The sequence below is a fragment of the Heptranchias perlo genome, chromosome 3 (assembly GCF_035084215.1).
Source record: "Heptranchias perlo isolate sHepPer1 chromosome 3, sHepPer1.hap1, whole genome shotgun sequence".
Classification (NCBI taxonomy): domain Eukaryota; kingdom Metazoa; phylum Chordata; class Chondrichthyes; order Hexanchiformes; family Hexanchidae; genus Heptranchias; species Heptranchias perlo.
In genome coordinates, this window is record NC_090327.1 from 93320812 (window position 1) to 93334458 (window position 13647).

A 13647-nucleotide genomic window follows, 5' to 3' on the forward strand; every position below is an offset into this window, starting at 1 on the left:
TAGATCTCTATTCATTCTCAATTGAATAATTTAGCCAATCAATAATTAAATTCTTCTTTTTCCATTACATTTCTCCTTTGACCATTAGACATCTCTTTATCCCTATCTCTAAGGTTCTGTGCTGCACCCACTTCCACTGCTATCCATCAACCTTCATTTGTTCCTGAAATACTTCTTTTTTAATTCCAGTCTCACTCTCACCCAGTCCCTCAACAAATGCTTCTCCTGCTCAGTACCCTTCCTTTTATTCCTTGTTCCTTCCCTATCTGGGATCCACAGTGGATCCAAATTGTTACTATACTCCTCTGAATGCTAACTAATATATCTCATATGTACCCTTACCTATCATGATAGGATTATGCTGGGATAAGAGTGAAGGCAGAAAGTAGCATGCATTAAAAAAGATACAAATCACGTGATGTTAGGTGGTGGCCCTGATGAGTAATTTTTTTTAAACAAAGGTGAGCAGTGCTTAAGTCAATAAGCAAATCCAATGTGGAATTAGAAAGGGGTGAGTTAATTATATCTCCTTTTGGTTTCTCAATGTGCAAGTGAAGTTCATCAGCTCCTCAGGTTAGTAGTAAAAACATATTCAACCTCGCCAGATGGAGAAGGCCATCGGGGCACCAGTTTTATTACTCTGGAGCTTTTCCTTAACCAAATAAAAAAATTCTGTTGGCAGAAGAGCAATAGAGTCTGGGTGAATGGATATTCTGGTCAACAGTGTGGAGAGATTCAGTTCTTAGATATGGTGGAAGATAACCATCTTCTGGCAATAATCAGGCTGCCTCCTTTCTCCAACATGTGATGTGCCATATTTATTTACAGGAGCAGGTTGAAATGGAAAGCCAGAAACTGTGTTATGAATTTGCAGAAACCAATGGAGTTATTACTCTTTTACTTTTTTAGGTATACCAATCAATTTAATTAACATCCAAATTCATTTTGAAGTTTATTGGCCTTTATGATAAAGACAGGCCAAACTTTGGGCATTTTTCTCCAGGACTGTGACAGGATTGTCAAGTGCAAGGGTTCATTAAAGTCAAACCCTTTTTCTAATTTATGTAACATCACTCTTCAGAACAGAACATTCATTTTTAAAGCGAAGAATTGATCTATGGGATCATATAGGGAGGATTTTGATCCCTTGACAAGATCTGCTGCAACACACCCTAGAACAAAATGGTATCACATGTTGGAGAAAGGAGGCAGCCTGATTATTGCCAGAAGATGGTTATCTTCCACCATATCTAAGAACTGAATCTCTCCACACTGTTGACCAGAATATCCATTCACCCAGACTCTACTGCTCTTCTGCCAACAGAATTTTTTTTATTTGGTTAAGGAAAATGGTATCAACATATGGGAGTCTGAATTTGCACAGGAATTCTCCTGCTCATCTACCATAAGTTTGATGGAATGAAAACGCAGAAAAGCAATGAAGTTACAGCGGACCAATAGGAGAGCCTCTTCGGAAATTCACCCTCATGAACCTTCAAGAAATGAAGACGTGAAAAGGCCATCACACCCATCATTGTTCATCTCCTCCATTAGAAGGTACAACCTCATGCAAGATCTTCCCCAAACATTAGTAATGCTAAGTCCTGGGAGAGGCAAAATTCACAGTTTCACAAACACCATGTGACTCTGGCAGTAAAGGTGAGCTTCATAGCTGTTTACTTGGTTGAGTTCTGGTCCCCAGTGGTTTAATGTTTCTTGGGAATAAGGAATTCTTCATGCATAAACAATGCTGGGAGAAATTACATTTATGCGCTGATAAGTTTCAATGTTTTTGCAGAGGTTAAAGCCAGGAACTAATTAGGTCACAGATGCCTTACTCCATGGCTTGGAAAAAACATATTTTATAAAGATACACAAGCAAAGGCTTTTTTAAATTAAAAAATATAGAAAGGAGAATTTGGCAGGTGTATATTGTCACCTCTCAAATCCATGCCCATCTCTCCCACAACTCCCTGTTTGAATCTCTCCAATCAAGTTTCTGCCTCCACTAGAGCACTGAAATGGCTCTAACCAAAGTCACAATCAACATTCGCTGAACCAAACTGTATGCAACCTTGGCATGCTATTCAACCCTTTATTCAGAACCCATATACTCTCCATCACAAAGGCCACCTACTTCCACCTCTGTAACATCATCTGCACCTCAGCCAATCTGCCGCAGAAATCATCATCAATGCCTTTGTCACCTCCAGATTGCATTATTCCAATGCTCTCCTGGCCAGCTTCTATTCTTCCACCCTCCATAAACTTTACTTCCTTCAAAACTCTGCTGCTTGCATCCTATCCCGCACAAAGTCCCACTAACCCATCACCCCATCTTTGCTGACCTACATTGGCTTCCAGTCCTCTAAAGCCTGAAATTTTAAAATTATCATCCTTGTAGTTAAATCTCTTCCTGGCCTTATCCCTCCCTATCTCTGTATCCTCTTCCAGCTCTAAAATCCCTCCTCTGAACTCTATTTTCTCCTGAATCTGGCTTCTTGTGCATCCCCCTTGTTCACCCCATCAATGGCGGCCATTCCTTCAGCAGCCTAGGCTCCAGGCTCTGAAATTCCTTTCCCTCTATCTCTCATAGGAACAGGAGTAGGTCATTCAGCCACTCAAGCCTGTTCCACCATTTAACTACATCACGGCTGATCTGCACCTCAACTCCATTTGATCCATTGCCCTTAGTACCCTTACCCAATACAAATCAGTCGATCACAAGTCTTGAAAATTTCAATTGACCCATAATCCAGAGTCTTCTGGGGGAGAGAATATCACATTTCCACTGCACCACGGGTGAAAAACTGCTTCCTGATTTTACTCCTAATTGGTCTAGCTCTAATTTTAAGATTGTGCCCACCAGAGGAAATAGCTTCTCTGTATCTACTCTATTGAATCGTTTTATCATTTTAAACACCTCAATTAGATCACCCCTTCTAAATGCAAGGGAATACAACCCAAATTTATGTAACCTGTCATCATAATTTAACCCTTTAAGCCCCGGTATCATTTTGGTAAATCTGCACTGTACCCCCTCAAAAGCTAATATATCCTTCCTGAGATGCAGTGCCCAGAACTGAACACAATACTCTGGACAAGGCTCTATACAACTGAAGCATATCTTCCTCCCCTTTGTATTCCAACCCTCTTGAGATAAAGGCCATCATTCCAGTAGCTTTTTTGATTATTTTTTATCCTTGTGCACTAGCTTTTAGTGATTTGTGTACATAGGCACCTAAATCTCTCTGCTCCTCCACAGTTCCTGGTCTCTCACTATGAAGAAAATATTCTGATTTGTCATACTTGGATCCAAAGCGCATGATCTCACACTTCCCCACATTGAATTCCATCTCACATAGTTTTGCCCACTCACTTAATCTGTCTGTCCTTTTGCAACTTCTGGCTCCCATCTGCACTACCTACTGTCCCACTTAACTTAGTGTCATTTGCAAACTTGGATATACAACTCTCTATTTCTTTAACCAAGTCATTGATTTATATGGTGAAAAGCTGAAGCCACAGTACAGATCCCTGGGGAACACTTGTTACATTCCACCAATCTGAATACATTCCCTTTATCCCTACTCTCTGATTCCTACCTCCCAACCAATTACCAACCCATGTCACAAGGTCACCTCCAATTCCATGCACTTTAATTTTTGCTAATAATCTCTTGTCTGGAATCTTATCAAATGCCTTCTGGAAGTCCATATAGACAATATCCATAATGACCAACTAGATTAGTCAGATATGACCTACCCCTCACAATCCATGCTGACTTTCTTTGATCAGTTCATACTTGTCCGAATGCTCAGTCACTCCAGCCCTGATGATAGATTCCAATAATTTCCCCACAACTAATGTTAAACGAACAGGTCTGTAATTTCTTCCCTCCCTCCCTCCCTTCTTAAATAACAGAGTGACATTTGCAAATTTCCAATCCAAAGGCACGGTTCTGTCATAACATTCTGTATTAATCCAAAAGTTTGTACAAAACAATAGTGATGAATCTTCATAAGTCACCTGGAACTGTGTCCTTTGTATGCAGAAATTCAAGTGCTGAATTAGGCTTGCTGTAATGCATATATGGTTATGGGAAATCTATGACTTGCCTATTTGTAATGTACTACATCTCCAAGCCTTTCTGTACTCCTGGAACTACTAGGGTTAATTTCAGAGATGTTGGTCCTTGTTACAGTCGCTTCCAGCTATACTCTGTTGTCATGACATCCAGTTGCACAAAAAAAACCTTCTGCTTTGAACAGTCTTTGACTGTTACCAGTTGTGATGCATTAATGTGCCACAAAGCATTCTAAATAGATTTGACTACTTTTGAAGTTTTGTTGCAATGTTACCAAAGTCACAATTTTCTGAAATTCAAACCGGATGTGTGAAACAATTTATGGAATTTCATCCACAAAGGGTAATACTTTAACATGATTATTAGCCACAATTAGACACAAACAGGTGGGCAGACACATTGCAGTAGCAAGCCCTTACAAGTCTTATTAAAAGGATTGGTTCCACAATTCACATAATTGGTTCCTTTCAAAATACTTTTTACCTATGCTTGTAACATTGCTTCAAATATTCATAGGTTCATAGAATTGTAGAATGAAACAGCACAGGAGGCGGCCATTCGGCCCATCATGCCTGTGTCGGCTCTTTGAAAGAGCTATCCAATTAGTCCCACTCCCCTGCTCTTTCCCATAGCCCTGTAATTTTTTTCCCCTTCAGGTATTTATCCAATTCCCTTTTGAAAGTTACTATTGAATCTGCTTCTACCACCCTTTCAGGCAGTGCATTCCAGATCATAAGTCATTGCGTAAATATTTTTTTCCTCATGTCACCTCTGGTTCTTTTGCCAGTTACCGACCCTTCTACCACTGGAAACAGTATCTCTTTATTTACTCTATCAAAACCCTTCATGATTTTAAACACCTCTATCAAATCCCAGCTTCACCAGTCTCTCCACATAACTGAAGTCTCTCATCCCTGGTACCGTTCTAGTAAATCTCTTCTGCACCCTCTCCAAGGCCTGGACATCCTTCTTAAAGTGTGGTGCCCAGAATTGAACACAATACTCCAGCTGAGGCCTAGCCAGTGTTTTATAAAGGTTTGGCATAACTTCCTTGCTTTTGTACTCTATATCTCTATTTATAAAGCCAAGGATCCCATATGCTTTCTTAACAGCCTTCTCAACTTGTCCTGCTACCTTCAAAAATTTGTGTAACTTTTCCTGACCTCTCAAAATGTTTCAGTTTCATCTTTTAGATTGAAAGCATTAGTGAATGAGCGCATTAATTAGTATTAAATCTCAAATTATATTTTGACCTGGAATTTCCAAAGGTACTATTAAACATAAGAATTATTATTGATTTTTTTTTTTAAAGTGAGCAATCTCCAGAGGAACAGCAATCATTCCACAGGAACACAAAAAAAATTCCCACCTACCTGTCATTGGCAGCCATGTGGGGTGCTGAAGAATACTGAGCAGAGCAGGCTCATCACAGATACATTTCAACATGGGTCCTTCAACAGGCATTAGGCCCCTAATTTTCATATTTATGGTGCCTAATGCCCACTCGGGCACAACACACACCAAGTTTTACCCCAAAGTGTATTTTTTGATTAACTTAAAATAGATTTTCAATTTAGTTCTAATTAACATAACAGGATTTCTAAAAAACTTAGTTTTGTTCGCTTCCCATAAGTTTGCAGTTATCAGTACTGATGGTTTGAGCTACATGTTTAAATGTCTCCAAAATAACCTAGTTTAAAAATGTATATAATTTCAAATTAATATATATTCCTATTCAAATAACAAGTGCATCTTCTAAATATAATAATTTCAAGATATTTATTTCTTTATTAATAAAGCTTATGGTCTTTCCTCATATAACTTGCTCTGTGAAGTAGAATAAAAGTGAATACGCTGTCACGTTGTTGACAAGGTTTTATATTTTCTGGAAAAAATAACATGTAAATACACTTAATAAAAAAAAGGCTCCCACTCTGCCTACAGTACATTGCTCAATTTTAGAAATTCTACAAATCAGAAAATTGAGCAATTTAAATTGTAAAAATTATTTTAATTTCTGCATTTTTATAAAGTTTTAAATGAGGGAGAATAGATTTGTAATGAATTGAAACTTTAAGCATATTTTATCAGTTTGTACATATGCCATACTTCAACTGTAATGTGTCTTAAATGGTTTTCTACATGCTTCCCACTGATAATGGAATCTTACTTTCATGTCTATTATAACCACAGGCATTTACTTACTATAGATTATCCAGGAAACAAGTATAATCTGGTCCAGAAAACAGTTAATAAAGGATGTTACTATCAATCAGAGTTAGAGGCTTCATTCTGTTTTGAGCTGCGTTCATCAACTTTTTTAGTGCATAATATTTAATTAAATATTGTCAATCTTGTTAAGCAGGACAAACTAGTATATACACACAACACACACAAAAGAAACTTATAAGCAGATCAAATAAAACCTCAAAAAGTTTAAACAGTAAGCTGGGAGTGGCCAATTATATATACAAAAAAAGTTTCTGCATCAATGGAAAAATATAATTAGTTCATGCCTCTGATCGTGATTTGGCGTTCACTAATCTTTAAAATACTAAAGACTATTTTAAAAAATGTTTATTTGTTTAAAACACTGGATCGATTTTCACTTTAAAAAAATCACAAATTATAGGCCTTTGAGCGCTCTGGAAGTATTCTGTACCACTTTGAAAGACTTCCATTTTTGTAAATAGAATTACAACTCAAGGGAAGGGACAGCAGAATTGGGGAAAATATAGATCTTTACCTTTAGGTGCAATAGTCATCATTGTTCAAATGAAAGTAAATTCCAATCGTCATGGAACGTTCATAGGCCTATCCCTATAAGAGACAATGAGGCAGAACCATATGATCTTCCCCTTCCTGCAATGCCCCTAGGCAGTGATCCTTAGTTCTTTTTGACAACTAGAAATATCAGCAATGGCATATTTATGACTGATATTAACATCCTTCATTAATTGTACTCTAGACCAGACTGTACTTGTTTCGTGGGTAATGTACAGTAAATGGAAATACCTGTGGTTACAATAGACTTAAAAGTAGGATTTCTTTATCAATAGAAAGCCCACAGTAATTTGCGAGGATCCCTGAAATTTTAGAACTGAATGGGGAAAAGATCTAGTTTAATAACTATGTACAATTTGAACCAGAATGTTTTTTTTTTGTAATTAATTGGCTATATTCGAAGAGTTAGTAAAGCATATGTCTGGATTACTCCCAGTGTCATGTGCTGGTGAGTATAGGAGCAGTAAGATATACCAGGTTAATGTGTGGCTGGAGAAGTAATGCAGGAGGGAGGGCTTCAGATTCCTGGGGCATGGGGACCAGTTCTGGGGCAGGAGGAATCTGTAAAAGATGGACAGGTTGCACCTCAACAGGGCTTGGATCAATGTCCTCGGAGGGAGGTTAACTGGCGCTGTGGGGGAGAGTTTAAACTAATTTGGCAGGGGGAGGGGCATTAGATAAAGCATTAGAGAGAAGATACAAGGTGCACAGAGGACTGGGAGAGACAATTGGCATTAGAATAAAGAGTAGTTCAGAAATAGGAGGGATCAGATCGGGGGGAAATGCGAGGCAGACTAAAATGGGTTTGGAGTATGTGTGCGTAAATGCGTAGAGCTGCAGGTGAGCTGCAGGCACAAGTAGCCACATGATATTATGAAAAGGTGGCAAAAACGGAGACCTAGCTCAAACAAGGGGAGGAATGGGCACGCAATATTCCTGGCTACAATGTATTCAGGAAAGATAGGGAAGGGAAGGAGAAAAAAGTGTGTGTGGGGGGGGGGGGGGGGGGTAGGATTGATCAAAGATACTGTTACAGCGCTAGAAAGGGATGATGTACTTAAGGGTTCAAAAACAGAATCTATTCGGTTAGAACTAAGGAACAATAGAGGAGCTATTATGCTGCTGGGTGTGTACGATAGGCCACCAAATAGTGGGAAGGAAATAGAGCGGCAAATTAATAATAATGGGGGACTTCAATTATCTTAATACTGACTGGGAAAGTAAGTGTTAAGGGCAAAGAGGGGGAGGAATTCCTGAAATATGTACAAGAGAACTTTCTTGGTCAGTATGTTTCCAGCCCAACAAGGAAGGAGGCCGTACTCAATCGAGTTCTGGGGAATGAAGTGGGGCAAATGGAGCACGTTTGAGTGGGGCATGTTTCAGTGGGGAGCATTTGGGAAACAGTGATCACAATATCATTAGGTTTAGAATTGTTATGAAAAAAAACAAGGACAAATCAAATATGAAAATACTCAACTGGAGGAGGGTTAACATCAGTGAGTTGAAAAGGGATCTGGCCCAGGTGGATTGGAATCAAAGATTGGCAGTTAAAACAGTGAATGAGCAATGGGAGGCTTTCAAAGAGGAGATAGTTCGGGTAGACTAGACACATTCCCACGAGGGGAAAGAAAGTGCATCCAAAGCTAGAGCTCTCTGGATGACTAAAGATACAGAGATTAAAATGAAAAAGAAAAAGGAGGCTTATGATAAATGTCAGGTTCATAATTCAGTAGAGTACCGAGCTGAATACAAAAAGTACAGAGTAGAGCTGAAAAAGAAGAGGGGCAAAGAGAGTGTATGAGAATAGATTAGAGGGTAACATAAAAGGGAATCCGAAGGTCTTTTCTAAACATATAAATAGTAAAACTGTAGGCAAAGGAAGGGTGGGGCCGATTAAGGATCGAAAAGGAGATCTTCTTGTGGAGGCAGAGGGCATGACTGAGGTATTAATGAGTACTTTGCATCTGTCTTCACTAAAGAAGAGGAGGCTGCCATTATCACAGTAAAGGAAGAGGTAGTAGAGAAATTGGATAGGATAAAAATAGATAAAGAGTAGATACTTAAAAGGTTGCCAAAGTAGAAAAGTTGCTCAAAGTAGAAAAGTCACCTGGTCCGGATGAGTTGCATCCTAGGTTACTGAGGGAAGTAAGGGTGGAAATTGTGGAGGCTCTGGCCATAATCTTCCAATCCTCCTTAGATATGGGAGTGGTGCCAGAGGACTGGAAGATTGCAAATGTTACACCCCTGTTCAAAAAAGGGGAGAGGGATTAACCCGACAACTACAAGTCAGTCAGTCTAACATCAGTGGGAAGGAAACTTTTAGAGACAATGATCTGTGACAAAATTAATTAGTACTTGGAAAAATATGGGTTAATAAATGAAAGCCAGCATGGATTTGTTCCAGGCAAATTGTGTTTGACTAACTTGATTTTGAGTTATTTGATGAAGTAACAGAGGGGGTTGATGAGGGTAGTGCGGTTGATGATAAAGTACCGCATAATAGACTTGTTAGCAAAATTGGAGTCCATGGGATTAAAGGGGCAGTGGCTGAGTGGATATGAAATTGGCTAAGGCACAGAAAGTAGAAAGTAGTGGTGAACGCTTGTTTTTAGACTGGAGGTAAATGTGTAGTGGTGTCCTCCAGGGGTCGGTATTAGGACCACTGCGATTTTTGATATAGATTAATGACCTGGACTTGGGTATACATGGCATAATTTCAAAGTTTGCTGATGACATGAAACTTGGAAATGTAGTAAACGGTGAGGAGGATAGTAACAGATTTCAGGAGGACATAGACAGGTGAACTGGTCAGACACGTGGCAGATGAAATTTAACGCAGAGAAGTGTGAAGTGATTCATTTTGGTAGGAAGAATTAGCAGAGGCAATTTAAACTAAATAGTACAGTTTTAAAGGGGGTGCAGGAACAGAGACACCTGGGGGTGTATGTACACAAGTCTTTGAAGGTGGCAGTGGAGAAGGCTGTTAAAAAGGCATACCATAAAAAAGATCCCTTGCTTTATAAATAGAGGCATAGAGTACAAAAGCAAGGAAGTTATGTTGAACCTTCATAAAACACTGGTTCGGCCACAATTGGAGTATTGTGTCCAATTCTGGACACCACACTTCAGGCTGTCAAGGCCTTAGAGAGGGTGAAGAGGAGATTTACTAGAATGGTACCAGGGATGAGGGACTTTAGTTATGTGAAGAAACTGGAGAATCTGGGGTTGTTCTCCTGGTAGCATAGTGGTTATGTTACTGGACTAATATTCCAGAGTCATGAGTTCAAATCCTGCCACGGCAGCTGGGGAATTTAAATTCAATTAATTAAATAAAATCTGGAATTAAAATATTAGTATCAGTAATGGTGGCCATGAAACTACAGGATTGTCGTAAAAACCCATCTGGTTCACTAATGTCCTTTAAGGAAGGAAACCTGCTGTCCTTACCCGGTCTGGCCTAAATGTGACTCCAGACCCAAAGCAATGCGGTTGATTCTTAATTGCCCTCTGAAATGGCCTAGCAAGCCACTCAGTTGTAAAATCTCGCTAAAAAAAAGTCATAATAAGAATAAAACCAGACGGACCATCCGGCACCGGACACAACAAAGGCAAACCATGCCCAGTCGACCCTGCAAAGTCCTCCTCACGCACATCTGGGGACTTGTGCCAAAATTGGGAGAGCTGTCGCACAGACTAGTCAAACAACAGCCTGACATAGCCATACTCACAGAATCATACCTTTCAGCCAATGTCCCAGACTCTTCCATCACCATCCCTGGATATGTCCTGTCCCACCGGCAGGACAGACCGACCAGAGGTGGCAGTACAGTGATATACAGTCAGAATGGAGTGGCCCTGGGAGTCCTCAACATTGACTCTGGACCCCATGAAATCTCATGGCATCAGGTCAAACATGGGCAAGGAAACCTCCGACTGATTACCACCTACTGCCTTCCCTCAGCTGATGAATCAGTCCTCCTCCATGTTGAGCACCACTTGGAGGGAAGCACTGAGGTAGCAAGGGCACAGAATGTACTCTGGGTGGGGGACTTCAATGTCCATCACCAAGACTGGCTCGGTAGCACCACTACTGGCCGAGTCCAGAAGGACATAGCTGCCAGACTGGGCCTGCGGCAGGTGGTGAGCGAACCAACACGAGGGAAAAACTTACTTGACCTTATCCTCACCAATCTACCTGTCGCAAATGCATCTGTCCATGACAGTATTGGTAGGAGTGACCACCGCACAATCCTCGTGGAGACGAAGTCCCGTCTTCGCACTGAGGACACCATTCAACGTGTTGTGTGGCACTACCACAGTGCTAAATGGGATAGATTCAGAACAGATCTAGCAGCTCAAATATGGGCAACCATGAGGCGCTGTGGGCCATCAGCAGCAGCAGAATTGTATTCCAGCAAAATCTGTAACCTCATGGCCTTGGCATATTCCTCACTCTACCATTACCAACAAGCCAGGGGATCAACCCTGGTTCAATGAGGAGTGTAGAAGAGCATGCCAGGAGTGGCACCAGGCGCACCTAAAAATGAGGTGCCAACCTGGTGAAGCTACAACACAGGACTACATGCATGCTAAACAGCAGAAGCAACATGTTATAGCCAGAGCTAAGCGATTCCACAACCAAAGTATCAGATCAAAGCTCTACAGTCCTGCCACATCCAGTCGTGAATGGTGGTGGACAATTAAACAACTAACGGGAGGAGGAGGCTCTGCAAACATCTCCATCCTCAATGATGGCGGAGTCCAGCACGTGAGTGCAAAAGACAAGGCTGAAGCGTTTGCAACCATCTTCAGCCAGAAGTGCCGAATGGATGATCCATTTCGGCCGCCTCCCGATATCCCCACCATCACAGAAGCCAGTCTTCAGCCAATTCGATTCACTCCACGTGATATCAAGAAACGGCTGAGTGCACTGGATACAGCAAAGACTATGGGCCCCGACAACATCCCGGCTGTAGTGCTGAAGTCTTGTGCTCCAGAACGAGCTGGGCCTCTAGTCAAGCTGTTCCAGTACAGCTACAACACTGGCATCTACCCGACAATGTGGAAAATTGCCCAGGTATGTCCTGTCCACAAAAAGCAGGACAAATCCAATCCGGTCAATTACTGCCGCATCAGTCTACTCTCAATCATCAGCAAAGTGATGGAAGGTGGCGTCAACAGTGCTATCAAGCAGCACTTACTCACCAATAACCTGCTTACCGATGCTCAGTTTGGGTTCGGCCAGGACCACTCGGCTCCAGACCTCATTACAGTCCTGGTGCAAACATGGACAAAAGAACTGAATTCCAGAGGTGAGGTGAGAGTGACTGCCCTTGGCATCAAGGCAGCATTTGACCGAGTGTGGCACCAAGGACCCCCAGTAAAATTGAAGTCAATGGGAATCAGGGGGAAAACTCTCCAGTGGCTGGAGTCATACCCAGCACAAAGGAAGATGGTAGTGGTTGTTGGAGGCCAATCATCTCAGCCTCAGGGCATTGCTGCAGGAGTTCCTCAGGGCAGTGTCCTAGGCCCAACCATCTTCAGCTGCTTCATCAATGAACTTCCATCCATCATAAGGTCAGAAATGGGGATGTTCGCTGATGATTGCACAGTGTTCAGTTCCATGCGCAACCCCTCAAATAACTAAGCAGTCCGAGCCCGCATGCAGCAAGACTTGGATAACATCCAGGCATGGGCTCATAAGTGGCGAGTAACATTCGTGCCAGACAAGTGTCAGGCAATGACCATCTACAACAAGTGAGAGTCAAACCACCTTCCCTTGACATTCGCCGAATCCCCCACCATCAACATCCTGGGGGTCACCATTGACCAGAAACTTAACTGGACCAGCCATATAAATACTGTGGCTACAAGAGCAGGTCAGAGGCTGGGTATTCTGCAGCGAGTGACTCACCTCCTGACTCCCCAAAGCCTTTCCACCATCTACAAGGCACAAGTCAGGAGTGTGATGGAATACTCTCCACTTGCCTGGATGAGTGCAGCTCCAACAACACTCAAGAAGCTCCACACCATCCAGGACAAAGCAGCCCGCTTGATTGGCACCCCATCCACCACCCTAAACATTCACTCCCTTCACCACCGGTGCACAGTGGCTGCAGTGTGTATCATCACACGATGCACTGCAGCAACTCGCCAAGGCTTCTTCGACAGCACCTCCCAAACCCGCGACCTCTACCACCTAGAAGAACAAGAGCAGCAGGCACGTGGGAACAACATCACCTGCACGTTCCCCTCCAAGTCACACACCATCCCGACTTGGAAATATATCGCCGTTCCTTCATCGTTGCTGGGTCAAAATCCTGGAACTCCCTTCCTAACAGCATTATGGGAGAACCTTCACCACATGGACCGCAGCGGTTCAAGAAGGCGGCTCACCACCACCTTCCCAAGGGCAATTAGGGATGGGCAATAAATGCCGGCCTCGCCAGCGACGCCCACATCCCATGACCGAATTTTTAAAAATTAAGAGTTTTGACAAGAGTAAATAAGGAGAAACTGTTTCCAGTGGCAGAAGGGTCAGTAACCAGAGGACACAGATTTAAGGTAATTGGCAAAAGAACCAGAGGTGACATGAGGAAAAAAAATTTACGCAGTGACTTATGGTCTGGAATGCACTGTGAATTGGTGGTGGAAGCAGATTCAATAATAACTTTCAAAAGGGAATTGAATAAATACTTGAAGGGGAAAAATTTGCAGGGCTATGGGGAAAGTGCAGGGGAGTGGGGCTAATTTCAAAGACGGCACAGGCATGATGG